This window comes from Scophthalmus maximus, chromosome 2, assembly GCF_022379125.1.
Source record: "Scophthalmus maximus strain ysfricsl-2021 chromosome 2, ASM2237912v1, whole genome shotgun sequence".
Classification (NCBI taxonomy): domain Eukaryota; kingdom Metazoa; phylum Chordata; class Actinopteri; order Pleuronectiformes; family Scophthalmidae; genus Scophthalmus; species Scophthalmus maximus.
In genome coordinates, this window is record NC_061516.1 from 2,062,964 (window position 1) to 2,090,656 (window position 27,693).

At 42.8% G+C, this 27,693-nt stretch overlaps 1 protein-coding gene across 10 annotated transcripts in view; it reads right to left on the reverse strand.

The window, feature by feature from the left end:
- The window catches only part of camk2d1 (calcium/calmodulin-dependent protein kinase (CaM kinase) II delta 1), a 143,904-nt gene that overhangs the window by 86,215 nt on the left and 29,996 nt on the right, over positions 1 to 27,693 (reverse strand). The gene's annotated exons all lie outside the window — the stretch shown is intronic.

Below are 27,693 nucleotides of genomic sequence, written 5' to 3' on the forward strand. Positions count from 1 at the left end.
CTGCACTCTCTGTGAAATTTTAACATGACTAATAAATGTGTGATTTACTAACAAAATAAAGCTCTTAGCATGAAACCGTTTTTGCATTCTTTTCAAGCTGATGTTAATTTTCTCCACTTTCTACCACACAAAATGGAGACTCTAGATTTTGTCTCAGATTTAGGTGAAACTTTTAAAAAAACTCTGAACTAGTGTTAACAGGTTTCCTCCACTGAAGAAGTGCCACCTGGGTGACACTTGATGTTCCTCTTTAACTTTAATTTGATTTTATCTGCCATATCGCACCCAAGGCTGGCCCCATAGGAGCTTTTTCGTAGTTTACGGCTTAAAAACCTCAACAAAAATGCAAAGGATGCAAAGTAATATATTAACTTGAATATGATACAAATGGGCAGTTTTTCTAACTGTCAAGCGGGCCCTCGTGTACGTGCAGGTCGAGGCGTGACGTAAGTCCAAATGTGTCTAGGGCGGGACTGTTATCATTCCTGAGAAATTTGGTAAAGATACGACCACATATGGTTGAGTTATGACAGTGTGAAGTTTAATGTAAAAAGTAAAAATGGCAGACTTCCGTTTTGGAGGGGCCAGGCCCGGACTGGCCATCGGGAGCACCAGAGAGTTTCCCGGTGGCCTGGCCCGCTGGCCTGAGTTTTTTTTTAAGTAAATCTTGTGAATGCAACACTGCAGACTGCAGATCCGTCCGACACAGGGTGACAAGGCGGGTGGCTGGCCTGAGGCGGGCCACAGACGGCGGTGGGCAAAAAAAAAAAAAGCGAGCGGCGGGCGCAAACTGTCAGGTGATTTTGATTGTACTGTAGTGAATCAGTACACGGAACCCTGAACTGCTGAACTGTAGAATCAGCTGTTGTCGCTGTTGTGATTGACAACGTGTCTTACATTGCTGCTCCACAGCTGTTTATTGAAGTCAATACTCAACGTGTCCAAACTCAACACTGCACTTTATTGGACCCTTAACAACACAGGACAAGGTGAACGATTCTCGAGATATGACTGACTGACAGTCTGAAAATGAACTTAATTTCCTTTAAAAACACAAAACATGACAGTGGAAATTAAAGGAAAATCATAATACAGACAGAATGGTGGCCGTATGGGTTTTGAAGTGTGTGTATGAGAGAAGAAGAAGTTTGGCTCTGCGCGCTGTTGTTGTGTACGTAGCTGCAGCCACAAGGAGAATGGGCTCCGCACATCATCCATGTTACCGACAGTTTATGGCCACTGTGTAGTGAGAGACCGCCTGATGAGGCCGTGTATATCCACCGAAGGGTTGAAATAAAGTGCCCCGTTCTGAACCTCATTGATGATCTGGATTGTGTTAGTTGTTACCACCAACAAGCTAAAGCTAGGCTAAGCAAGCTAGCTACATGTGAGAGGTCTCTTTACTACAGCTGGTAAAGTAACAGCAGTTACCGACGGAGGAGTCGAGCCTTCATTGCCTCCGTCATCGCGCAAATTAGCGAGTTCACCCAGGTGTGACGTTCACATCAATGCCGATCAGAGGTGAAGCCAATTATTACCCGGGTCAAATGACTCTGCAATAGACCCGGGGCTGAATGCCGATTAAACATTTTCACACTGCAGAAAACGCCGGGTGTTAGCGGGTTTAAACGGGTTTTTTGGCCAGTGTGAAAGGGGCTTTAGGAGCCGGTCGCTGAAGGAGCTGTTCAGTGAAGAGACAGTGTCCTGCATGGTGTGGGAGTCATTGTCCATTACTGATGATAGCTTTGCTATCATCCTCCTCTCTCCCACCACCTGCACTGTGTCCAAGGGGCATCCTAGGACAGAGCTGGCCTTCCTGATCAGTCTGTCTTGTCTCCTCCTGTCAGCTGTTGAGATGCTGCTGTTCGAGCAGACCACTCCATAGAAAATGGCTGATGCCACCGCAGTGTCAAAGAAGGTCCTCAGGAGCGCCCCCTGCACTCCAAAGGACCTAAGTTTCATGACCAGGTACAGTCTGCTCTGGCCCTTTTTGTACAGTGCCATGGTGTTGTCTGTCCAGTCCAGTTTATTGTTCAGGTGAACACCCAGGTACTTACAAGAGTCCACCCTCTCAATGTCCTTTCCCTAGATGTTCACCGGTGTTGTGGGGGGGTGACTGCGCCTGCGGAAATCCACCACTAGCTCCTTGGTTTTCCCAGCATTGATCTGGAGGTGGTTCCACTGGCACCAGTCCACAAAGTCCTGAGTCAGTTCTCTGAACTCCCTTTCATCGTCATCTGTGATGAGGCCGACGATGGCAGAGTCGTCAGAGAACTTCTGCAGATGGCAGATGGCTGTGCTGTACATGAAGTCTGCAGTGTACAGGGTGAACAGGAAGGGAGCCAAGACTGTCCCTGTGGAGCTCCTGTGCTGCAGACCATTGTATCAGAGATACAGTCCCTTGTCCTCACATACTGGGGGCGGTTGGTGTTGATGATCCAGGATGTGAGGTGTTGATCCACTCCTGACTGCTCCAGCTTGTCCCCCAGGAGCACTGGCTGGATTGTGTTGAAGGCACTTGAGAAATCAAAAAACACGATTCTCACAGTGCTTCCAGGCTTCTCCAGGTGAGAAAGAGCTCTGTGGAGGAGGAAGATGACGGCTGATGTTGTTCTGCTGCAGCTGCTCTGCTGCAGCTGCTCCTCCATCTTCCTCCTATACACGTTCTTCCCCTCTCTGATCTTCCTCCTCAGCTCCCTCTGCACAGTCTTCAGCTCCTCCTTGTCTCCTGACTTAAAGGCCCCCTTTTTCTCCTTAAGGAGAGCCTTAATTTCAGGACTGATCCAGGGCTTGTTGTTGGAGAAACACTGTACATTCCTGGTGGGTACAGTGTTCTCCACACAAATGTTTATATAGTCTGTGGTGCAGTCAGTAAGACTGTCGATGTCCTCCCCATGAGGATCACAGAGTTCCTGTTACAGTTGTATCGAAGCAGTCCCTCAGAGCCTCTTCGGTCTCCTCAGACCATCTTCTAACTGTGCAGGTCACAGCTGGTTGCCTGTGCACGAGAGGTTTGTACACAGGCAGGAGATGAACCAGGTTGTGATCTGATCTCCCCAGGGGAGGGAGGGGTGTTGAGTCATATGCCTCTTTGGTGTTGGCATAGAACAAGTCCAGTGTTTTATTGTCTCCGGTGTGGCAGTTGACATACTGCTCTTTGACAGTGATGTGGCCAGAGTTACACCATCTATCATTCACAAACACAGCCAGCCCTCCTCCTTTTCTCTTACCGCTGTCCACTGTCCTGTCCGCCCACACCAGATGAAATCCATCCAGAGTGACGTGTGTGTCCTGAATCAGCGTGTTCAGCCATGTCTCTGTAAACAGCATGATGCTGCTCACCCGGTACTCCTTCTGGTGCCGGGTCAGCGCCGCTAACTTGTTCATCTTGTTGGAAAGAGATCTTACGTTTCCCATAACGATGGACGGGAGGACAGGACCTGTTGCGGCGTTGAATTCCGGCACGGCTTCCCCGTCGTGTCTCCCATGGGGCAGCACCGCTGTGTTTCGGAGTGCTAACAGCTGATCCCGGGTGTAAACAATGGAGCCATGGCAGCGCATGGGATCTCCGGACACGGACAGTGAAATAAACAGAGCGAAGACCAGAGCAAAAAAATGTTCCAATTGTGTTGCTCCTCAAAACCGTGCCCGCTGCTCCGATTCCCGGCCAATCTCAAGCCCCATTGTCCCCTCACTTGCAAACAAGACCATGACGTACTTGAACTCCTTCACTTGGGGTAAGGTCTCATTACCTACCCGGAGTAGGCAATCCACCAGTTTTCGCGGTACCCCGCTATTGGATTTTGACCGCTGCTGCTAAATTATATTTTTTTATGAGAGGAGTTTAGGCTGCGTCTTATCTAGGGCGGGATTAAACGGGTATTAAACGGGCCTTGGTGATGGATTATGAAAAACCGTAGTATTAATAAGCTCCCACATTATCGGTGTTGCTAACGGTATTGAAGAAATTAATGCATTCGTTATCCAACATTGTTCATTTTGTTTCAACATTAATTATTATTAATTACTCTCAGACAAGGACATTTAATCTTAGTGATAATTTTGTAACATTCCAAACACTGGTTTTCAAGTTAAAACTGTACTAGCAAGATGTGGAAAGTCATGGGTCTGGAATAAATTCCACAATTGCAAAGATGAGCCCCAAAAATTTTGTTTTAGATTAGTCAAAGGAATCGGGCAAAGAGTTTAGCAAATCACCTGCAAACTGTTATGTGGACACACAACGGTCTTGGAGGCTTCAAGAGAAACACTGCTTGTCATGCGTTGCCGACCTGCATTATGGTTTCTTTGTTTCACTTTGCTTTTGTTTAGGGTTGGGTATCGTTAGGGTTTTTTCACAATACCGGTCCTTAATCAATCCCTTTTCCTAGAAAAATATAAAAAAGTAAACAAGTCGCCCCTCTCCTCTCCTCCACTCCAAGCGTCGCACATCACCAGCCTGTTCCGAGGGCTTGACGGACCTGATGTCGGTGAGCTCGCGGAGGAATTACAGAACAGCAGCGATGTGTGGTGTGCTGCTTAAATATTATAATTTCACTTATTTAGAAGGCATTGAGGGCCAAAGGTGTATAAACACTGTTCACCCATTAACATTTAAACCTATGGGAAGCGACGCATGGCGGAAAAAAAGTCTGCCTCTAAAAAAGTAGAAAGATAAAAAAAATTTTTTTGTATTAATCCCTGTTAACATATGACTCAACAATGGCAAAATATAACCATTGACCCTTTTTCCTCATTCAATTCAATTCAACTGTGACATTGTGAACTTAAAATAAAACAGCACATTGTAATTTCTGTAAGTCGTCTATTCATTATCTATGCATTTATCAGTAATACAGTTAAAATGGGCGATAAAGTGGATAATTGCGTTGAAGGCCGATTCAAGGTGTGCCCCTAAATTATCATTAAGGGGCTACAGTGCTCCTAGGAAAAAAAGTTACTCTGGAGCCCTGCGGTGATTCACTAGTTTCCTCAAGGGTTTTTTTTCCGCAGCAGGGGCAGTTCATCAAAGCAGCAATAGGGGCAAAATGTGATAACTAATTTGCATTAAGACATCTAACTGAATGTTGACAATCTTAACTGGAGCTTGTGAGGTGCTTGTGCTGATAAGCAGATGACACAGTCGCACTCTGAGACCGCAAGACATCAAATACTGTGCATTGCTCCACATCAATGTCGTGCTGTTTGTCCAGATTCGAAGTGGGTCCCGACCTGCAGCAAATAAACAACCCGGATTTACTTTAGTTTGCCTTGTCGTCGCTTTCTCTGTTAAAGAACAGTAAGACATTTGATTGTTCACCGCGGTATGTTTCACTCTGTTGGTCGTACGTTAGAATGCATGCTAAGTGCTAACTCCTATCAAAACACAGGCGATGGTATGTTGATGCGTGACGTAGGCAGACAGGTCCTGGCAGATGAATAAAAACCTCCTGGCAGGTCAAGTCCTTGCAGATAACAAATAAGCAAAACGAATTTTAAATTTTCTACAGATTCTACAGCGCTCCGTCGTTCTACTGTCATGTCAAAATAAAAGCCCTCGCAGAGTCGTGTATTGCGACTTCGTAAAATTATATACTCTGAAGCAGCGATGGCAATATTTTTGCAAAATGAACTTAGAGAAAAGCAAGGCCACTGAGAGAAATGTTATCTAAAAGTTTTGACACAGTTTGTGAGCTGCGCCTGCAACACAGAGCAGAGGATTGATGCAGCGTGCCTAGCAAACACAATGGCAATTATCTAGGTCAATAGAAATTATCGAGTCGTTGTTCATGTATCATACGATAGTCCATAACGTTATTATCGTGACAAGGCACTTGCAGTGAGGTTCATGTTGCCTGTAAGCAGTGCAGTTATTACATTACATAGCAACACCGAAATGACGCATCGAAATCTGTGTTGTGATTTTCGGTCTGGTAAGTACCAGCCGTGAAGGAATCTGTTCTTTACTGGCACCGGATTTCGGTACCCAACCCTCCTTCTGTCACGTGCCACGTGGTTGTGGATTTAATTTTCCACATATTTCCCTTTAGCATTGCATGCACAGCTAGCATGGTACATTAGCACGAAAGCCGGCTATTTTGTGAAGCTCCTCTTTAAATCTTCTGTCTAAAACACCTGGATTTCTTTTAGCACCCCCTTCGATAAACCTGTCTGCTCTGATAGGCCAGCTGGCCCAGTCTATTTTGATTGGTCAACGGATTTCAAAATGCCATGCCCCTTACTAGAAAAGTATAGATTCTCAGATTGTAGGCGGGGTTACCCCATAAGAGTCCAACTGTGACATCAGAGTGGGAGAGAAATCTGAACCAGTCGTTCAGACCCAGGCTGTAGGGTTTAGCCAGCTCACAAAAAAATGACAGGGTGGTCTTTTCTCACAGTTTTATGGGCTGGCAGGCTCCACAGATTCATACATTTTTGTGCACAAACACTGAAAAGGGGATTTTTGCATAATATGTCAACTTTAAACCTGAAGATATTCAGTGGTAATTCTGATAAAATCCTGCCAAAAATCTACACAAAACAAAAACCTTCAAAAACATCCATTTTCTTCAAATTCACACAAATTCTGTTTCATTGTGTGGAATATACAAACACATGGCAGCATGCCAGCACATGACCTGTCTATCAAAGCCCAGGCACATATGGCTCCTAGAACATCCGCCGCCGGCACCCTTCATTTACCTCTTTATCTTTATCCTTTTTTTGTCTTAATCATTTTGTTGCATTTTACTGGTTCACCTCGTTCCCTCCCTTGGATGACAAAAATGACATCAAATAACTGACCGTAACATCTTTATGTTTAACTTCATATGAAATATTACATAGATTAATTATAGAACATTAGATCTGAGAGAGGAAAAAGACATAAGTTAAATAGGACTCTGGAAGTACCACATTTACAAGTAGTTTATAAGCATCAGTGACCAGTGTCTTTTTTTTTTACACTGAATAGACAACATGATGAGAGTGAGAACTGCCAAAGCAGGGCTAAGAAGCCAGGCATGTTCAGATCCTGGCACATTTACACAGTCATATGTATCAGCTGCACTGTGGTATCTTATGACTTTCACTTCAAGCTTTGAGTTGAATCTATTCCAGTGATACAACAGCTTTTAGTTTTCAAAAGCATCGCTGTTGCTAGGTTTACGCCTGCTGTACAAACTGAAGTTTGGAAACGCAGCCGACCTCGTTTTAGTTCGAAAACTCTGCATTTTAGTCTGGATGCACAGAGACAGAGATGTTTAGAAAGTGCACAACTGGACCAACAGCGATGAAGGCAAAGCATGGTAAACACTTACTAAAGTACTAGTTCCACTTGGCAATTAGGCCAGGAAAAGAAATCTCTGCACGTATCCGTTTCTTGAAGACAATCTGATGTGTTTTCAGGTATGTTAGATTGAACGCACATTACTTTTGATATGGAGCTAAGACGCTCGTGAGGAGAGAGTAGCCTATTAGTATAAATGTAGCAAGTATCACAGGCTATCTGTTTGAAGTTTACTCCCCATGCCAAAGATAAGATGAGATAATACTAATGAAATCCAGCTATGATGGAAAAAAGGTCTCTTTACCACATCTTAGAAAAGAGGAGGCCATTTCTTCATCCAGAGAGCAAAACCATAAACTTGTGGGCTGTAAAACCAAAACAAAGAACTGAGAGAAGCTTTAAATTATCAACCGCAAAAAAATCAAAATCAATCTAGTTTTTGTAGGCTTAGAATAATCATAATTTGTACTGCCAAGCCTATAAAAAACAAAAACACTGACAAAATGATTATGCATAGTTAGAGTGTACATACACATGGCCTACAAAGTTGATGCTAATCTTAGCTGAGCCTAAGATCCCTTGTATCCTCTCCTGAGTCCTGACTTTCCACCAATTTTGGGAGGTTTACTTAAAAGGTTCACTGCAGAGACAGAATACATTGCCATTAAAGTCATTCTTGATGTATTCTGTAAGATAACTCAATGTTTTTCAAATATCTTGGATTGCTTCAACATGAAAACAACTTAAGACCAGAAAACAATCCTGCATTTACACTTGTTCTCCAGAAAATTCTTTTAAATGTAAAAAAAATTTCCTTTCGTTTTCCCACAGCATAGAGAAGAAGCCAGCTCACGTACCAAAATGTTGTTGTTCTCCAACATTTAGGTAATACAATATGTACATAAGTGGATAGAAAAAATATAATTTAATCTATTTTTACTATACGATATATTATGTATTTATCTATAATTATATATTATTATACAATTATAATGAAAAACGTCAGGCATGTTGTAAATTGACGTCTCTCATTTGTTAGTCAGACCTGCATTGCAAGCTAGCTACTATGCTGAAAATGCTAACAAGCTGATCCGCAGTCGGCAATTCAACCAGTTAAGTAGTTGGCTCGCTAGGTAGGCAAGCGTTCAACTAAATTACAAACACTTTTATATGTCACAGTTAATACAGGGCTCGGGACTAAAGTTTTATATTGGTTGCACCGGTGTGCCTAACTCTTTCAATTGGGATGCACCGACACATAATTTAGGGGCAACCAAAAATTTTCGCTGGGCCTTTTGGCACAGCAATAATACACCTCTTATACCTTTTCTTGACAGTTACCCTTTATACACTGGTAATTTTTAAGCACATTATGTAAATGACTGTAAACAGGAATTCAAGTGCTTTATTATGAGGATGATTTGGGATCTAAATTTTGTAGATGGTAGCTGTCGATATTATAAGCAGTGTTAAATTTTATTATAATTTCTGAGCAGCGGGGAGGAGAAACAACAAATGTTTCGTTTTTTGGACTGTACACACAGTACATAGTTGAACACTGAACATCTCTATTTTTAACAAATAATTAATATATAGTACATTATCTTGTGTGTTGAGTGATGGGACTAACAGACTACTAGCTAAAGCCCTTGGACTCTACTGTTGTTAAGGGTTGTAGGTCTTATGAACCAGGTCACAGCGAGGTGTCACTCATTCACCCTCTGGTCAGTCATCCTGCCACTAGCTGCAGTTATTGTCTCTGACTGGGACCAGCAGAAGTAGAGTGTATTTTCACTTTCACTAAATGTTCTGTGTCACTGCCTTTATTTGCAAAACATTTGATATGCTTGTGGCAACGAGTGTTGTCACTTTAGACTGGTTCACTCTCTGCACCATCGCCATTACTAATGCGTCTGGGACAGGCAGCTGGCATCGGTGCTGCCACTGCTCCAACACTTGCAGCATTGATAACGTCGGAGATTATTGATTCTAGGGCCTTTCATAATTTTGCCCAGGGACCCGTTAAAAACCGGATTTCGATGCCCATCCCCAACTTTGCCGGATCTATTTTTCCCAGTTCCCCCCCAAGAATACCAGTGTCAGCAACGAAGGCCTGCCCCTTCTCTGCCTCTGATTGGCTCAGACCGTGGTATTCCTCTTTGCTGGATGCTGGAGAAAAAAAAAACATTGCCCTACACACAGACAGACCAGCTTAATGTCAGGCGCACTGGTGCGACCAAAATGGTCACACTGGAGCCCTGGAATAACACAGACTTAAAAAGAACAACACTTAAAAAGTCTTCTGTATATCTGTACTCTGATTACTAGGGCTGGGATGATATGCTTTGTCCCGATTCGATTGTATTCAGATACTTGGGTGCCGATCCAATTTGTATTCCGATTCTGATTTATCCTGATTCTACAATTATTGTGATTCGATAAAATCGATTATTGCGATTTTATTTCCTGCTTAAAGAAAAAGAAAAGAAATACTTTTGAGAGGAGTGTTGATCATTTATCCTGCCCATCGTCCGGACCGTAGTCAAGGATTAGTGAGATAGTTTCTCCCTGGTGCTGAAGCAGTCTGCTCTGGAATTAACCCCTTATTTCCCCCCAACTGCGCGGTGAACATACAGTACACACAGAGACTTTCGAGTGGAACTAAGTTGTTGCTGCATTTGTTATTGGACATCAGCTGTAACATTAGCTGCTAGCATGTACACCGGACTTCTAGCTGCTCCACTCTTTTTCTCTGTCTCACGCCACGTACACACACCACACCGCACATACTCCATGCGCTGCCCCATTCACAACAGGAGTTAAGCCACTCATACACAGGAGCAATAGTAATTAAGCTGCAAACAGCTGTGTACGGGACATCGCTCATGCGACGTTGGGCTGTGTTGCAAGTCGGCATGTGTAGATTTCACTTCCCTGTGATCTCAATTCAAAATTGCCATCTTCCTGTTTGGTTTAGGTCATGGCACCAATAACCCTTTTTCAAAGCTAGAGATGATACATGTGCCCCTGAAATTTCATACATGTAGGTGAAGCAGTGAGGAGGGGCTTGATTTATGATATTTTTTAGGGGGCGCTTTGGAGCCATTTTGCAATATGAGATGAAACTACTCATCGTTTTTAATACGCGTGCCAAGTTGCGCGCGTGTTGAAGCATCCCTAACCCTGTAAAAAAAACAACTTTTATGGCTAATAATGCTTTGCCACAGCCACGCCTTTTGACTTAGACTAAAACTTTGAGTATCGTTTTTTGGGAAGGTGTCTTCTATTAGTTGGAAAAGTTTGAGGTGGATCTGATTAACTACCTAGGAGGAGTTTGTTAAAGTACGGCCCCTTTAATTACCCACAAAAGTCCCCAAATTTACACACTAAATTCAATATGGCAGACTCCGGTTGGGCGGAGCTAAAGGCTCCAAGAGGCTTTTTTGTAGGTTGTCACATAATGTGGCTACCAAATTTCGTTTATCTACATCAAATTTAAAGTTGGGGGCTGTGACTTTGAAATGTTGTATGGGGCGCTACCGAGCCATTTTGACCAAGTTTGACTAAAATGTAATTTCAGAAATCAGGAATTGCCACACTGGACATGTCTACCAAATATCGTGAGCACCTAAACATCCCATATTTGTATTTGATAGCAAACAATGCATCGCCATGGCAACAGCGTTCATTACCTCATCAAAAGTTTCACGACATAACATCATCGACGTCTTGCATCGAGGCAGACCAAATTTGAGGTGGATCTGGTGAACCTGCAAGGCAGAGGACATAAAAGTACAAAACTTGTAACCTCCTCTTGCCAGTGGGTGGCGCTTTTTCCATGGTTCAATATTGACATGTAAATGTGTTGAAGGCAGGACTGTCATTTCTGAGAAATTTGGTAAGGATATGACCATATATGGTCGAGTTATGACAGTCTGATGTTTCATGGGCTATCTAACGAAACGTCACAGATTTTTCTAGATGACATCGACAAAGTGTTTCCTTCTTTTCTGAGCAAGTTTGAGGTTGATCTGGTCAACCTGCAAGCCAGACGACGTAAAAGCCGAAACATGTCACTTCCTGTTGTCAGCAGGTGGCGCTATGGTGTCAATATTAATATGTAGATGCGTTGAGGGTCGCGCTATTAACATGCCTGAGAAGTGTGGTTCAGATCGGACCATGTACCTTCCTTTTTCATTGTGAGACATTAAAATTTAGTGTGCTGTCACGGCCACATCGTCTGGTGAAAACTCAAGCTTTTAGCATCTTTTCATCCCAGAGGTCTTGAGATGACACTGACCAAATTGGAGGTTGCTCACATGAAATCTGTAGGAGCAGTTCGTTAAAGTATGATGTCAGAAAATGTCCCAAAACGTGCCGAAAAATCGAAACAGCCGACTTCCTGTTGGTCAGACGGATTGGTGGCCACAGACTTTTTTATGTCTTGACATGATACACATGCCACCCAAATTTATCGAGCCATTCTGCCACGCCCATGCACAAGATTAATTTCACAACGAATGACACGCCTCTCCAGCAAGTGTGCAAATTTTGGTGAGTTTTCACAAGATCGTTTCCTTTTCATCTTCTCGCTTATGCAGGTTAGCGCACGCGACTGCAATAACATTATCTTTGGCTAAATTATAAATTATTCAGCTTTTTTTAATTATGTCGCTTGTAGCCTTGTGACCTCACTGGTCGGAGTTGCGAGTTGCTCGCCCTACAAAGGCTGCGACAAACTCTTCCTTTTCCAGAGAGGAATCGGTGGATTCGCTGTTTGGCTCTTCACCCGGACTGACGGACGCTCCGATCCTCGGTCATCACCAATGTGAGACCACCTCTCTCAATCGGTAACATCGAGTAAAGTTAAAATTATGCTGAATTGCAGTTACATGCCTCGTCTACCACCAGCCTCAGTGATGCTTCACTGCAGGCTTTTGCTTTCATGTCAAGGGAACTAGGGCGTCTGATGTCCACTCTTGTTCAGACTCGCCGACAGGTTTGGCTTGCACACCGCCCCCCAGCCTTCAGCTGGGTCAACATGACTTTTATTTATTTTTTTTAGCTCTAAGTCAAGAGTTGTCAGCCTTCATGACCAAGGGAGCAATCGAACCTGTGGGCCCCCTGTTGCAGCCGGGGGGTTGTACTCAACTTATTTTCTGGTCAAAAAAAGGTGTGGTGGGCTTCGGCCAGTCCTCAATCTAAGGGAACACAACAAGTTTTTAAAAGTCTTGCCGTTCCACATGTTGAGCACAGCAGAGGTCCTCCATGCTGTTGCCAGGGGATACTGGTTCACCTCAGTCTGCTTATTATCATGTCCCCATTGTGCCTCACCACAATCAGTTTCTTTCATAATTTTCACTTCAGGGTGCTCACATTTGGACTCTCCCTCTCCCCACGTGTATTCACCAGATGCGTCACAGCAGCCCTCGCGCCCCTGCAGTCGCAGGGCATGAAGATTCTGCCAGACCTAGGCGACTGATTGATTTGTGCGCCATCCTGGCGTCAGGCCACCCAGGACACGGCTTGACTTCTCTGTCACGTGGCCCAGTTGGGTCTCAAGGTTAACTTGGAGAAGAGCTCTCAGACCATAACCTTCATCGGTGTGGCTCTGGACACAGTCAATATGAGGGCTTGTCCTACAGCCAGTTTCTTTGCTTCTTGGGCAAATTGACGGCTGCCTCGATTGTCATTCCATACGGCTTGCTGTCACTGCGTCCCCTGCAGTGGAGGTGGCTGAACAGCTTCCACTTGGACGCCTTGTGGCACAGACACAAGAGGCTCGAGGTGTCACAACAGTGTCTTCTTGGTCTATTGGCATGGAGGAAGAGGTCGTACCTGACAAGAGGTGTGCCCAAGAGGCATCCGTCGTGACGGTTTCACTACGGATGCCTCCCTCTTGGGATGGGGTGCAGTGTGGCAAAACAGGACAGTTCGGGGGCAGTGGTCTGCTCAGGACTACACAGAGCATGTCAATCTGCTGGAGCTACTGGCCATATACCTAGCACTCAAGCACTTCCTGCCATACCTGAGAGGCAAGCAACACCTCGCCCGTCGTCCCAGGACCTCCTGATGTGGGCTGCCCCCTGCCTTACCAGCCTACGGGCAATGTATCTACCGGGAGAACAGAATCAGGTTGTGGATTTCCTCTCCCATCATAAGCCTCCACCTGGAGAGTGGCGACTTCATCCAGAAGTGGTACACAGCATCTCTTCGGCAGAGCAGAGGTGGGCCTCGTCACCTCTGGTATTCCTTGACGGAGAAGACCAGCCCTCTGGGCCACTGGGCCACAGGCTGGTGTCCATCTTCTTAAAGGGGGCTCTGAGATTGCATCCCACTCGCACCCCAAAGGCTCCTGCATGGGACCTGCCCCTGGTGTAGAGCGCCTTATGTTTGCCTCCCTTTGAACCCTTGGCACAGGGAGAGCTGAAGTGGTTGTCGGCCATCACCTCAGCCAAGTGTGTAGGTGAGCTACATGCTATGTCTGTCAGCGCTTCTTGTCTGAGATGGAACTCAGATGGCTCGGGTGTTACTCTGTGGCCAAATACAGCTTTTCTCCCTAAGGTGCTTGCACGCTCACACCTCAATCAGCCTATCCAACTGGCATGGTTTGACCCCCCATTAGGTGAGGGGGACAACAACTCTGGGCTGCTATGCCCGGTGTGGGCCCTTAAAGCCTACGTAGACACTATTGCAGACATGAGGCCGTCTGACAAGCTTTTTGTCTGTCACGTGGTCCTAGGAAAGGTTGTGCTCTCTCAAAGCAGCGCCTGTCCCACTGGATCGTCATAGCCTATGCATACGGGGCAAAGGGCCGTCCTCTACCATCCGGAGTGAAATGCCAGTGTCTTCCTGGGGTCCACACATACACGTATCTAGGGCTGCAACTTAAGATTATTTTCATTATCGATTAATCTGTTGATTATTTTCTCGATTAATTGATTAGTTGTTTGGTCCACAAAATTTCAGAAAATTGTGAAAACTTTAAATCGTGTTTCCCAGTGTCTCCACGTCATGGGCCACCCTGAAATGCGTGCCCTCGGTGAACATATGTGCTGAGGTCTCATCGACATCACCGAGGTACATTCTCTGGATACTACAGTGTAAATGTTGCCACCCCCCATCCATTGGGCGTGGCTCTTCAGCGGAGCTCATCTGCTTCATCTTTATGAGGTGAGTACTCAGGTTTCCTCATGACTCTGCTGTTATGAGTCAGCGAGTTTTAAGCACTGCCTCTGGTAGTCAGTAAGGATTAAATAGAATGAAAGTTACGGATGTAACTACGGTTCTATGAATCCTGGATGACCGCCAGAGTTCTTGGTCACTCAGAATCTCGTGAACCCGCAAGAAAATACTTTAGGAAACGATCTTGTGATGACACCGAAACTTACCTGAGTCGGGGGTCATCGGAGGTCACATGGGACTTTGTTGATATTAATATTCGACCTGCGCATGCGCAAAACGGAAGATATCCAGTGTGAGGCACTGCCTCTGGCGCTCATCCAGGATTCATAGAACCGTAGTTACAGCCTTAACTTTCGTTTAATTTTCCAAAGCAATCTTCCAATCAGATTTCCAAGACCATCATTGATAATTCCATCAGCAAAGAGCCACAGACAGCTGGAATCTTTCACCAGCCAAGTGCTTTGGTGCTGCACATAATTCTCCGCTTACCACAAACTGGGGAAAAAAATCATAAATATTATCCAGGATCATGTTCATGTAGACATACAGTAGTATGTCAGTGAAGGCTGTGTTGGCTTCAAGATGATGTAAGTCAGCACATTGGAAAAACAAAGATGAACAAAACCGACAGGGAGAAGAGTGACATTAGGCTCAAGTCTTTAGAAACAATGAGTAAATTTGCTCTGTGTGGGAGAACAAGTAGAATGGAAAAGGAAAAGAGAAAAACTGAAGGAGCCAAAACATGCTTTTATTCATTCATTTTCTCCCACCCATTTCTTTCCTACAAACATACTGTCAACGTTTTCTACAATTTGCAAGGTTTCATGAGGTCCTCTTAAAAAAATGCACCTATTGACAAAAAATTTGAACGTAACTGAGCTGGTGAAATGAGAACCAGGAGATCCATTTTTCTATCATTAACTGGTCATTACTAACAAAGTTAGCAAACAGTTGCATAATTATATTTTCAGCATTTACATATCCACCACTAGCATTCATTCAGGGGTGCAGAGGTAGGGGCTATTGTTGCCCGGGAAACAACCCTGTTTGCCCTGATTGGCTGAGCTGCCCCTCTGGAGAAAGAGGGGCTGTTGTTTGCATCAATACCATAAGTCCATCATTACTAAAGTTAAATCAAATTAAATCGCCATATCATCCAATTTTGTGTTAATTTATTTTGCCACCATAATGTCAGCGATGCCCTCTGCCCCCAGTCAGGTGACTTTGTTTATATTCTCACACACTGAGCACTGCATGTGAAAGAGAGGGAAAGCCCTTGTAAGTCAGTAGTGTAGTGGAGGGTATAAGCGGGTATACCAATCTGAATAGTGTATATCCACTTCTAAATCGCTTCTGATGCGCATCATTCAGCAGTTGCAAATTTTTTCAACATATATTTCTTGTTTTGACATTGCAGTAATGAGATAGCTCCATAATAGTTTGAGAAAAGGCTGTCATTATAAAAATTGCATCTTGAATATGTTTGCATTAGGCCTGTGTAGGACCAGTAACATTTGCCCCCTGACAAATAATGTTAACTTTATAATTGCAGACACTGGCCGACACTATCTGCTGCAAGTCAGGTGTTCTAAGTGACAGTTTATAAAATAAACTACTGGCCAAAAGACTACTTGCAGGATAAGATAATAATTGTCCAGTTTTCATGTGTAGATGGACTAAGGAATGGTTGATTCAAAATGCATAAATGTGTAGTTGTCTCAACCTATACCCTGTGGGGATGTACTGGTGCAATATCTGCAGCTGCATCAGAAATTAAGTGACAATGTGCAAATATTACTGGCCATTCTGGGTGAACTAAAAATGCAAGAGTCGTCTTACAGGTCACTGTTTGAAACATCGTGTTTATCCTTTATCCTACCCTTTATGCTGGAGGGGGCCACTTTAAAAAAACAAGGGCATAAATTAATACTATACCCACCCCTGCAGGGACCACTACACCACTGGAGATAATGACAAATGGCCTTTGAGTATTAAACAAATGAATCCACTTGTGCTTCAAATAATGTGCAGCTTGTAACGTTTGCATCACGTCGCACAACATTGCCTTACATTAACCTATCATGCTACGTTACATGAGCCAAAGCTAGCACAGCCTATGTAGCAGCAGCTACGTTATGTCCATTTGTAGCCTTTTTTCAGGGCTAGAGCAATAGCCGCTCCAAATGTCTCTGCACGTCCCTGCAGGGGTGTGTTTGTGTCCATTAACTAAGTCCATTAATGAGTCTCCTTTTAGCTCTGTTTTGGTCTCCTGAAATAGCAGACTCAGCTAAATACTCCACTGTCTCTCAGTCTGCTGATGGTTGTTGTACAGGTAGAGTACAAGGGGCAGACTGGTGCAACTGGAAACAAGGTGGTATATCCCACAGCCTCTATGATATCTTTTTCTCAAATTATTATTCACTGTGCTTTTGTATCACCATACAGAAAGAAACTATGTAATAACACATTTAATTACTCATTCTTCACTGATGATTAACGGTTTATGTTTTATGATACAATAACTTGACTGTCTGCTATTGTTTAAATAATAAAGATCAGCCATAAGAAGCAAATAGCTTCTTCTGTGATTAGAGGGCTGTTGGCTGTTATCAACCCTTCACTTTTTAGTCTGACTAAATGTGTCACAATTACATTACAATACATTCATTTTGCTGATGCCTCTGTCCAAAGCGACCTACAATTATTGAGGCATATAGCATTAAGGGCCTTGCCTACTTGGATGATCCCCATTAGCTGATGCCATGGCAATCAGCTAGTCTTCCTGGGGTCCGCACATACACGTATCTAGGGCTGCAATTTAAGATTATTTTCATTATCGATTAATCTGTTGATTATTTTCTCGATTAATTGATTAGTTGTTTGGTCCACAAAATTTCAGAAAATTGTGAAAACTTTAAATCGTGTTTCCCAAATCCCAAGATGATGATTTATTTGTCCACACACCAAATATATATAGTTTACTGTCATAGAGGAGCAAAGAAACCAGAAAATATTCACATTTAAGAAGCTGAAATCAGAATACAAAAACTACTTGAACCGATTAATCGATTATTAAAATAGTTGGCGATTAATTTAGTAGTCGATTACTAATCGGTTAATCGATTGTAACTGTTGCAGCTCCACACGTATCAAATAATGATCAGGATATCTATAAAATGAGTTATTAACATGGTGTTAAATATTATGCACATCATAATATAATGTAAATTTCATCAAATAACAAATTAAATCAAACTTAGCCCCCCAAAAAAATTTCATATACAGCCTGTGTTTATTATACAGATCTGCAACTTATTCTACACCCTTTGATGAAAGAGGCTTTAGGTCGGAGTGAACCTCTAGCCCCAAAACAAGCTCCTCGATTGGACATGACCTGCCACATTTTCCACCATCTCTCTCCCATCAGCTCCAAAGACTGTGCTTCAGACTTGAGTCACTCTCGGTGGGGATACCAGAGTGTTAATGAGTCAACATGCACTCTCTACTGCACAAAATGAGGACTCTATTACAAATTTCCATGAAGTTTAGTCTCTGTCTAACTTGCCTTAATGACCCAAGGCTTACAAGTCATTATTGCAGCTCTAAAAAACACGAGAGGTGTAAATTAATTATACAACTTTCTTGCATGGTGCCCACACACACAAATCAGGTATTTGTGTGTGTGTGGGGGGGGGGACGACGACTTTCAAGGAGACATACAGAGTCAAAAAGACTCATGGCTTATGGCACTGTCCAACAAGATTGACAAAGGCTACACACACACATACACACACAGGAAATGCGGTCTGATGCCAAATTTACATTAGAGCAGCACTCTAATCTGATCCTGTCAATGGGATAAAGGGGAAAGTGATCACACCATCATGGGTGTGTGTGTGTATGTGTGTGTGTGTGCGCGTCTTACAGACATATGTGTAGGAAAAAAATCCTGAGAATTTCTTTAATTTTCTGTAACTGTGGGCATGGATAAACAATTAGTCCTGAACATATGTGCAGTGAGGTCATGCTTGCTGAGCTGGACCATGCTGTTATGTTTTCCCAGTGCATCATGAGTTCAGTGGACTGAATCTGGCTCCAACAAGAACCTTGAGATTTAGATTTGTTCTTGCATCAGTACAAAAATACACCTGGGACCAGGCCAAGCCAGTGATGACGCCCAATCCATCTTGTCCATGAGTGGATGGTAAAATCTGCAGCCCAGCAGAGGACCTTTAGTAGTTTAGCTTTCTTCTTAGGAGGGTGCATTTGTCGACCGGTTGCGTCACAGCGTCGCGACTCGGCTGTCCCAATTCGTCGGCGCCCTTCAAGCCCCGTGGAACGAAGGATACTACCTGGCCCAGGCTATCCCAGGATTCATTGCGTGCCAGCGGAGACAACGGAGATAAACGTTTTAAATGTGAGTATCAGGCTTCAATAATATACAAATGTGATGTTTAGCTAGCTAAAGGTACATATGTTTAATAAACCAAGCAGCCTTAAAATGTGATTATTGTTTATTATGTTAAGTTGTGTGACAGTCGCGGAGCTGCTGTATAAGACAGATGAATATTCCCAGCACATTTGAAACGTAATGTAATAATAAGTTTATTACTGTTCAACCAGACCTGGTGTTGGTGGTGTGAAGTAAAACTGACTGTTGTGTTTTGTTTCAGGGAGCAGACTGCTCACTCCATACAACTGGACTGCTTTAAAGAAAGGAAAAGAAAAACGGTTCAATAAACAATAACCAGATATTCATTTTTGTCTTTTTCACCTGTGCAATTTTTCTCATCCTGTGCAATATATCTATGTATGGTAGTGTATAGGAATACATGTAAATATGTGTGTATATACATATTTATTCTTATTATTGTTTTACTGCACAACCATACAACACTACTTATACAGACAATTGCACATTTTAGCCTCTTTTCCAATATTAATGTATTTAGCCTTGTCTTTATATAACTTTTCTATTTTTATTGTATTTCTTTTTGCTGTATTTTATTATCCACCTCTTTCCTGATGCCTTTTACTGTTGCTGGTATTTAGAAGTTTAGCTGAATTTAACTATTTTCTACTCTGTTGGTCCTTAATCCTACAGCACTGCAACATATTCTATAAAATCATCGTATTAAGATCAATACATTATGAGATATGTGGCATTCAGTGGACTTGAAAGTTAAGAAAAATTATAATCTGAGTACATTTGCCTTACAGATGTAGTGGAATTGAAGTATAACTTTGGATTAAATGGAAAATACTAATGTAAAAGTACAAGTACCTTAAATTTGTAGTTAAATATTAGATTGTATTAGATTAGAATTAAATCATCACAGTGAAATGAAATAAACCATACATTAATAAACCGTTGTTAATTTATATTATAAAGATTAACCAGTATATTTTAGCCATGCTCTCCTCTCAAGGATATATATAATACCTAATCAAGTCAATTGGTGGCGATAATGTCTCGCAAGTGAAACAGGAAGAAGAAGAAGGATATCTGCCGTAGACCAGACCGTCTCATTTCGGTTAGCCTGTCGCGGTCTACCTGGCCGACAAAGGAGTATCAACTCCGTCGGCTGTGTGGGCTACGTCCTCGAAGGATGCTACAGAGTTTGAAATGTGATGTCAACGCACACACTGGAAGACTACTACTTCTTCCTCCTAAATTCCAGCTGTCATGGCTCCAAAACCACTCATGCCCTGGAGGGCCTTCTGACAGATGTATGGCTGTGGGAAAAAACTTAGCCAAGATAGGACATAATCCAGAGCAGCTCAAGCGAGGAGGAGGTGTGCGAGGTTCTGGCAGTGATGTAGTTACTGCAGCACGAGATTGGGATTATAAACCCTGGATTACACAAGCAAAGCACACAAAAACACAAATCCATGGTTGGATTTTGCCCGGGCCTGCTTTCACTCAATTTGTCCTGAAACCTCCTGTGTTCAGAGGCTCAGCATATCATCCTTTCATGTCATTGTCATGCTATACACGATGACAGCTAGGGCCGGGCCAAAGGATAAAACACTGCACAGCAGCTAACGGATACATCTGTGGCAAGTTTATTATCATTGCATGTTATGACAGTAGTATTTAAGTTATGGCAACCATGGGTATGCAGCCATCAATATGTAGTGAAAAAATATAAATTCTTATAATTTTACTATTCATCAACCCTTTCTATAAATTACTGTCCTTGGATCTTATCAAACTAAACTACCACTGATTAGTGAACAATCCATAGCAACTTTTCTGGACTTTAGAACAGCAATAAAGCATAAAATACCCCTAAACCAGAGCTTGAACATTTCACTAGAAAGTTGTCAAATTCACACCATCCGCCGAGACAAAAGCCCTATCTTGCCACGTTAAAGAAAGGTAAAACAATTCTTGAACTGCCCATTCATCCAGATCCGCCCAAAAATGTAATGTGTTCTTCCTGGCGTCATGCACCACCCCTGCACAAAACCTTTGACTTTCACACATTGTTCTGTTGTCCTGGTGTCTACATTACCAACAATGCAAATCCACCACTGACTACCAAGTGACATGTATGTTTTAATGGACTTATTAACTCCACTAAGTCCCTCTGTAATAGCTCTTCTGTTTAACAGGTTGTCCCTGTGGCACCAATTTGCATTTAATGAATGGCAACTGCGACTTAAACTTCCAAAAAATGGGAAAATTAAGACTGAAGCAGAAGTTCTGACACAAAAGCCATTAAGATAACGCACACAGACACACAACACATTTTTCCCCCTCTTGTTGCTCATTGAGTCAATTTATAGGAGTGAGTCACCCTCGAGTGGGGGCGTTAAATCTAGACAACGGTGTGACAACCTCAATTATCTTTCACTGCAGCCACCGTGATCACTCCCACAGTCAAATGTAACATACAGAAAATAAACTTTATGTGAGCACACGACCTCTGCTAATTTGTATATTTTTTGATTAATAAGCTTTAAACTCTGCTTCATCCTGCAGTAATGTAACATATTGTTACTTATGTAATCGATATCCATGGATTCAAATCGACACTGTATTATTTCGAAGCGTTATCACATATTCTGTCATCTACCTCCTCATTTCAAGGGTGAGATGCAAGTCAGTGAAGAAACTGCATTTCCCTGCCTTTGGTCCAGCTATTTCTTTATCGCAGCAAGCAACTGGACAACTGGGATCACAGGTTCGAGGCAGCATTGAGGAGCTTGACCCAAATTACCCAGTGCTACAGCCACAACAATGAAGGTCAAAGCAAGAGGGCGGCTCCAAGAAAAAAATGGTGCCTGCACCATAGAAATACCAGACAACCTGACCAATCAGATTTGGAAAACAAGTCAAATTTGAAACCACTGCAAGTCACTTTCATGTGGATGACGCACTATTCCTTGTGCTTACAAGAAACAGGACTGTGACCCGAAGAGGATCATTGAGCACAGATATTAAATACTCTCCTCTGACTAACAGGTATTTTCTTTGCTTAATTTCCAGGCGGCTTTTTCTTATGAGTCCAGGGAGATTGCCAAGGTTATAGCATTGACTGTGACAATCAGCTTTTTCTGACCTTATTATTAGACTGAATTGACCCTGCCCCCTTTTTGTCTTTCAATTAGCTAGACATTATGTGCATGTTATCCACAGCTTGGGTGGTGGAGTGTTTTCATTCACTCTAACCCAGACGCGGTCAAACTGTGCATGGGGGGGGGGACTTTCCGGGAATATTATCATCTCAGATATCCATCATCAATACACCAGTCAATTAATCAACTTTATAAAACAAGATGGTCACTCCTAGTACCTTCAGAGTTCAAAGTTATCCAGTGACAGTTGTCTGTTCATCCATGGCTGTATCACAAGCAGAAACTGCCTATAATTTAAAAGGGGCAGCCAGTATTAAAAACTTTCTGCTTACATTCCCCAAAGACCCACAATTATGGAAAATGTCGGATCGAGCTAAATCTATTTATCATTTCCATAGCACGTCTTGAAAGTAGTTTCACCCATATAATACTCCAATTTTCTTATCCCGGTCATCACTTCTTCCCCATTGCTCCAAAAGAGGAGTTGTACTGTATTGTCACTATCCTATACTGTTTTTAGAGCGGCAAAGCAGTGATTTCAGGTAGTGTAGTGTTGGCCAGAGCCAAAGAAAATGTCAGCAATTTTGTAGTAGTTTATGCAGTACAGACCCAGTAAACAGACCCAAGGAAAACGGCGACATGTAACAATTTTTTTGTTTTAAACAGTTACTGTGAAAGACGAGCTCTATTTGTTATAAGTAATCTGCATAAAAAATAAAGAAATTAACTGTGCTTGTGTTTTGAAAAAAACAAACATCCAAACTTAATGCCTTCAAGGAAAAAGCGTGATTTCATGAAGTGAAATCAATACATTCAATTCATGGCTTACAGCCTCTGCTGAACAGTGTCCTGGGTGCAAAAACGTAATACTTGAACTTGTGTTGTGGGTACTGTGTGTGTTCCAGTTTCCAGTCTGTTTTTATGAGTAACCACTGCAGAAATGCCAGTGGAATCCCTGTGTTTAACTGGAACCACAGTGTAAGCCTTCCGAAGTGACCATCTGTTTTGGGAGATTTCCAGTGGTCTACAAACACAGACGGGCGACAATATTTATAAGGCTGATGTAAAAAGAGAGCAGAGAACGTTCTAGAGCCAACGTTTACAAGAAAAATTGGAGGCTGGGAGCAAACGTCAGTGGTGCAGCCAGCAGAGAAAGAGAAATAAGATGGGATGAAAGACGGATAATGTTTCAAACAGTGCCACATGCAGCATGACAATTAATTAAGTGTTAATTTTATGTTTTACTGATTTCAATTAAAGAAAAAAATCAGTCAATATGCTAGTGTTGGTGGTGATGTCAGGCAGAAAAACTAATATGGCTGAAGCACATATTTCCACTCTAAACTCATGATAAGAAACGTTGACTTCATGTGTTATCTGGCTCAAACTGGCAGAAAACCAGCTCCGGCATAAGGTTGAAAGAAACGAATACCCTTCCAGAGTGTTCCCACAGCAACATGTTGACATCACAACCAAATACAGTCTAAGGACGTTAATTTCCTTATTATGCAGTCAGCAGGACAAGTTCCAAGCATGTCTACACTTCCATCATCATCAGTAGTATCATTCTTATTAAGGAGACAATTCTTTTAAAGCCTATAAAGCCCGACGAGGGCTGACACTTTTCCAACATTCCTGAAGAACTGATGAGCTCAGGACTAGAGCCATTATCAAGGAGAAAAAAACCACTAAATAAATACATATTGTCAAAGATGGCGATTGTGTGAACCATGTTAAAAGAGGTTGGTGTCGTGAAAATGTCTGAAAGCATGTTAGAACTATAATCTGTGGGGGGGGGGGGAGGGGGGTCAAAGTCATCACATTTTTTAAGTGACAAACGGTCTCGTGATTTTATACATGTAGATTTAATGTGCTGGTAATGAATGATAATGGCTCTCTCCACATTCATTTAAATAGGAGTTTGGGGTTTTGCCTAGGGTTGTTGCCACGATGACTTTGTCAAGACTACTGAAAGTATTCCATTAAATAAATTGAACATTCATTTAAACATTCACTATGTACCATTTAGTGTGACTTGTGGTGAGGGAGCAGATTACAACCAGCTGAATATCTTGTGCATCATTTTCCCTTTCCGAATGTGTGAGGAAATCTAAGTGGCCTTCAGTGTTTAGTTTGTCCATTATGGGCTACTGTAACATATCATATTCCATTTCTGATGAAAAAGCTACACAACGGACATTACAAATGCATTCATAAAGGCTATGGGTTGTAGATTAGCCTTGCTGTTACTATGCTAGGAAGTTTCTTCATGGCTGCTTAAAGTTTTTCCAGCTGGGACAGTTTACTTAAAACCAAAAGCTTCATGGCAGTGTCAGAGGAAAAGTCAGAGGATCATCAACGCCAAGATATTATTTAGTCTGGAACAAAGTAGTGGCTCATTGACACAGTAATAATTACCACAGGTTAATACATAACACATTTATTAATGTTGGTATCTGTAACAAACCAATATCAATCAGGCTAGATAGGACTTTGCTGGACCACACATATACACTACTCCCTCCCACAAGGCTGAAACACTGCGTGCTCACATGCTAACCTTTTCCCTCAACTCACTCCATATTGCAAGTAGAAAGATGATACCCCCTCTCTTGTTGGATAGAACACTTTCCCCCCCTCCTGGATCTCATTTTTCACCTTAGATTTCCATTATTCTTATTATGTTTATCCCAGCTGTTCAGCATTTTACAACCAGTTACATTTCTGAGCTCCTGCACCCGAAGGGCATGATCGTTGATGATTTTAACAATGATGGGAATTGGAAGCAGCACCTGCCCAGGTGAGATTCGAGCTGTGGTGCTATTAAGGATTTAAAAGATTAAATAAATGACCAGAACTGTGTGCGAACACTGTCATGGCAACATCACCTATTGTGGTAAAAGTCAACCCGCGGGGGCTTATTGCTTTGAGTTAAAAACTGAGTAAAAAGGAAAATGAAAGGATGTGACCTGTTGCATTAGACGCCAGCAGAGACTGGAAACAAACCTTTGAGGTCTGTACTTACTATAGCTTAACACAAAAATTGTTGAGACATGGCTACCTGCCATTTCAACTACACTTTATGAGTAACACCTGTACAGCTTCTTATTCATGCAATCATATACAGTCATGTGGAAAAATTAGTACACCCCATTAAATATTCAGTTATTCATTAAGAAATGTTCACATATCAATGTCTAATCTTGTTTTTATTTATCTCTGGAAAAGAAAGTGATCTAATTGCAGGTATACAGGCAAAAATAACATTGTTTTACTCATTAAAGAAAAGACATCAACATAAATGCATATTCTAACTGAGGAAAGAGTCAGGACACCCTACCCCCTAATTCCTAGTGTTACCCCCTTTGGCTGAAATAACTTCAGTGAGGCACTTCTTGTAACCCTCTACCAGTCTGACATTGATCTGAGGAAAGTTTGCCCCACTCCTCAATGCAGAATGCTTTAACCTGTGTGATGTTTGAGGACTTTCTTGCATGTACAGCCCGTTTCAAGTCTCCCCACAGCATCTCAATGGGATTAAGATCTGGGCTTTAACTGGGCCATTCTACGTTCTCTCTGGCAAACTTCAGTCTGGCCTTAATGTTTCTCTTGGAGAGTAAAGGTTTCCTCCTTGCACACTTCCCGTGAAAATGAAACTTGTGCAGTCTCTTTCTGATTGTAGAGGCATGCACTTTCACATCAACAGTCGCCAGAGCCTGCTGTAAGTCCCGTGATGACATTTTAGGGGTTTTGGAGACTTCTTTTAGTAACTTGTGGTCTGCTCTCGGGGTGAACTTGCTTGGATGGCCAGCCCTGGGCATGTTGGCAGTTGTTTTGAATGTCCCCCACTTGTACACTATTTTCCGGACAGTGGAATGGCTGATTTCAAACTCTTTTGAGATCTTTTTAAATCCCTTACCAGACTCATAAGCTGCAACAATCTTCTTTCTGAAGGCCTCAGACAGGTCTTTCGATCTCGCCATGGTGTTCACTCTCACGTCAACAGTCAGGAGCACACCAAACTGAATGTCTGAGGTTTAAATAGGGCAAGCCTCCTTCAAAATGCTGAGTAACAATGTTCTAGTCATGTGCACCGGATGTGATACACCCGTGTGATTTCAGCCATTTTAAGTGGGAAAAAATGTGGGGGTGTCCTAATTTATTCCTCACCAGAAATTGGATGTTTATTTTATTACATTTTACAGAAAGTTTTAAAAAGTATTTTCTTCAGTTTTCCTTGTTTAGTTATATAACTTGAATCTCTCAATATTGTTAAAGTTGATATTAAATATCCATATGTCCAAATATGTTAGAAAAACATGTTTTCATAGGGTGTCCTGAATTTTGACTGTATATACACAAATGGCAATGATTCCGAAGATGTTTTTAAAGGTGGGGTAGGCGTTTTTCTGTGAGAAGCACTTTCTGTCATATTACTTGAAACTGTCGTGACAAACTGATAGCGATGAGTACATTGAATGATCCGGCACTGAAACGAAAACAATCCCTCATCTGTGGCCACGGCAGGACTGTAAATAACACGACCAATCGGAAAGTTTTGTCCGAAGAAAGCGATTGGATGAACTGGCTTACTCCTGCCTGCGCGCACTCTAGTCGTTCACCACACAGTCGGACGCATGACCAGTCTCCTGCACGGCGTCGGCAAACAACCGGAGCTACGGAGCTACAGAGCTAGCAGCTGAGTTGCTGCACTGAACTAAAGAAGAAAAGAATTGCAGAAAGGTAGAGAAAGTGCCTACAACAGCTTCCGGTCGCAACAGAAAGACGGCAGTAGAGACGGCTACGGACACAAAGAGGTTGGATACTACGAGGAGGAGTGAACAGAGTAAACATCGGTGTGGCACTTCAGCGCTGACGTCAACTCCGAGAGGAGAAGATGGTGAAAGGTAATTATCTGCTTTGTTTGGGTGAAAGCGGTTTATGTTCTCGAACTGTGTAACCAAGAGAACTGTTGGAAAGCTTGTGTGTGTATCAGCCAGTGCCAAGTTAGCTTCGCTGGAGGACACTAGGTAAGTTAGCTAATGCTACATTAGCTTGTGTGTATCTACAGCTAAAGCTGCCTGTGTGTTCGCCGGTTGTCGTCACTGTAGCTGTGAGCAAATGTCGCTTGATTGTTTATATATATCCGCTCTGAACGGGACGTAGCGTTACGCGTGTGCGTGCGTGTGTGTGTGTGTGTGTGTGGAGCGGGCGTAGTGAGAATGCCCGGTGTGCGTGGCTAGAGGCTTGTAGTAGCAGTTGATGTGCATGTTGCAGTCTGTGTGCAATAATAAATGCCGCAACGCCGGGCATGAGGGGCAGGTCCGGGAGCAATGCAGAGCTTCTTGCCCTAAAGAAACTGTCTCCCTGCTCCCAGACTACGGTCCAGACGACGGGCAGGACATTAAATGAAAAGTACTGCTCAATGTAAGGTAATATGAACATTTCACTAAGTTGACCTCCTTTCTCTTATACCAGGTACAGCAAGTTGTACATGAAGAATTCCAGGACCTGGAGGTTGTCTGCCACGGACCAGAGCAACGAGACCAGCCGATCCCCGTCAACAGCTAGAGAAGCAAGTCAGCAGAGGACCAGGTGAGTCGGCTCATGATACTGTAGGTTGAGCATGAAGTGGT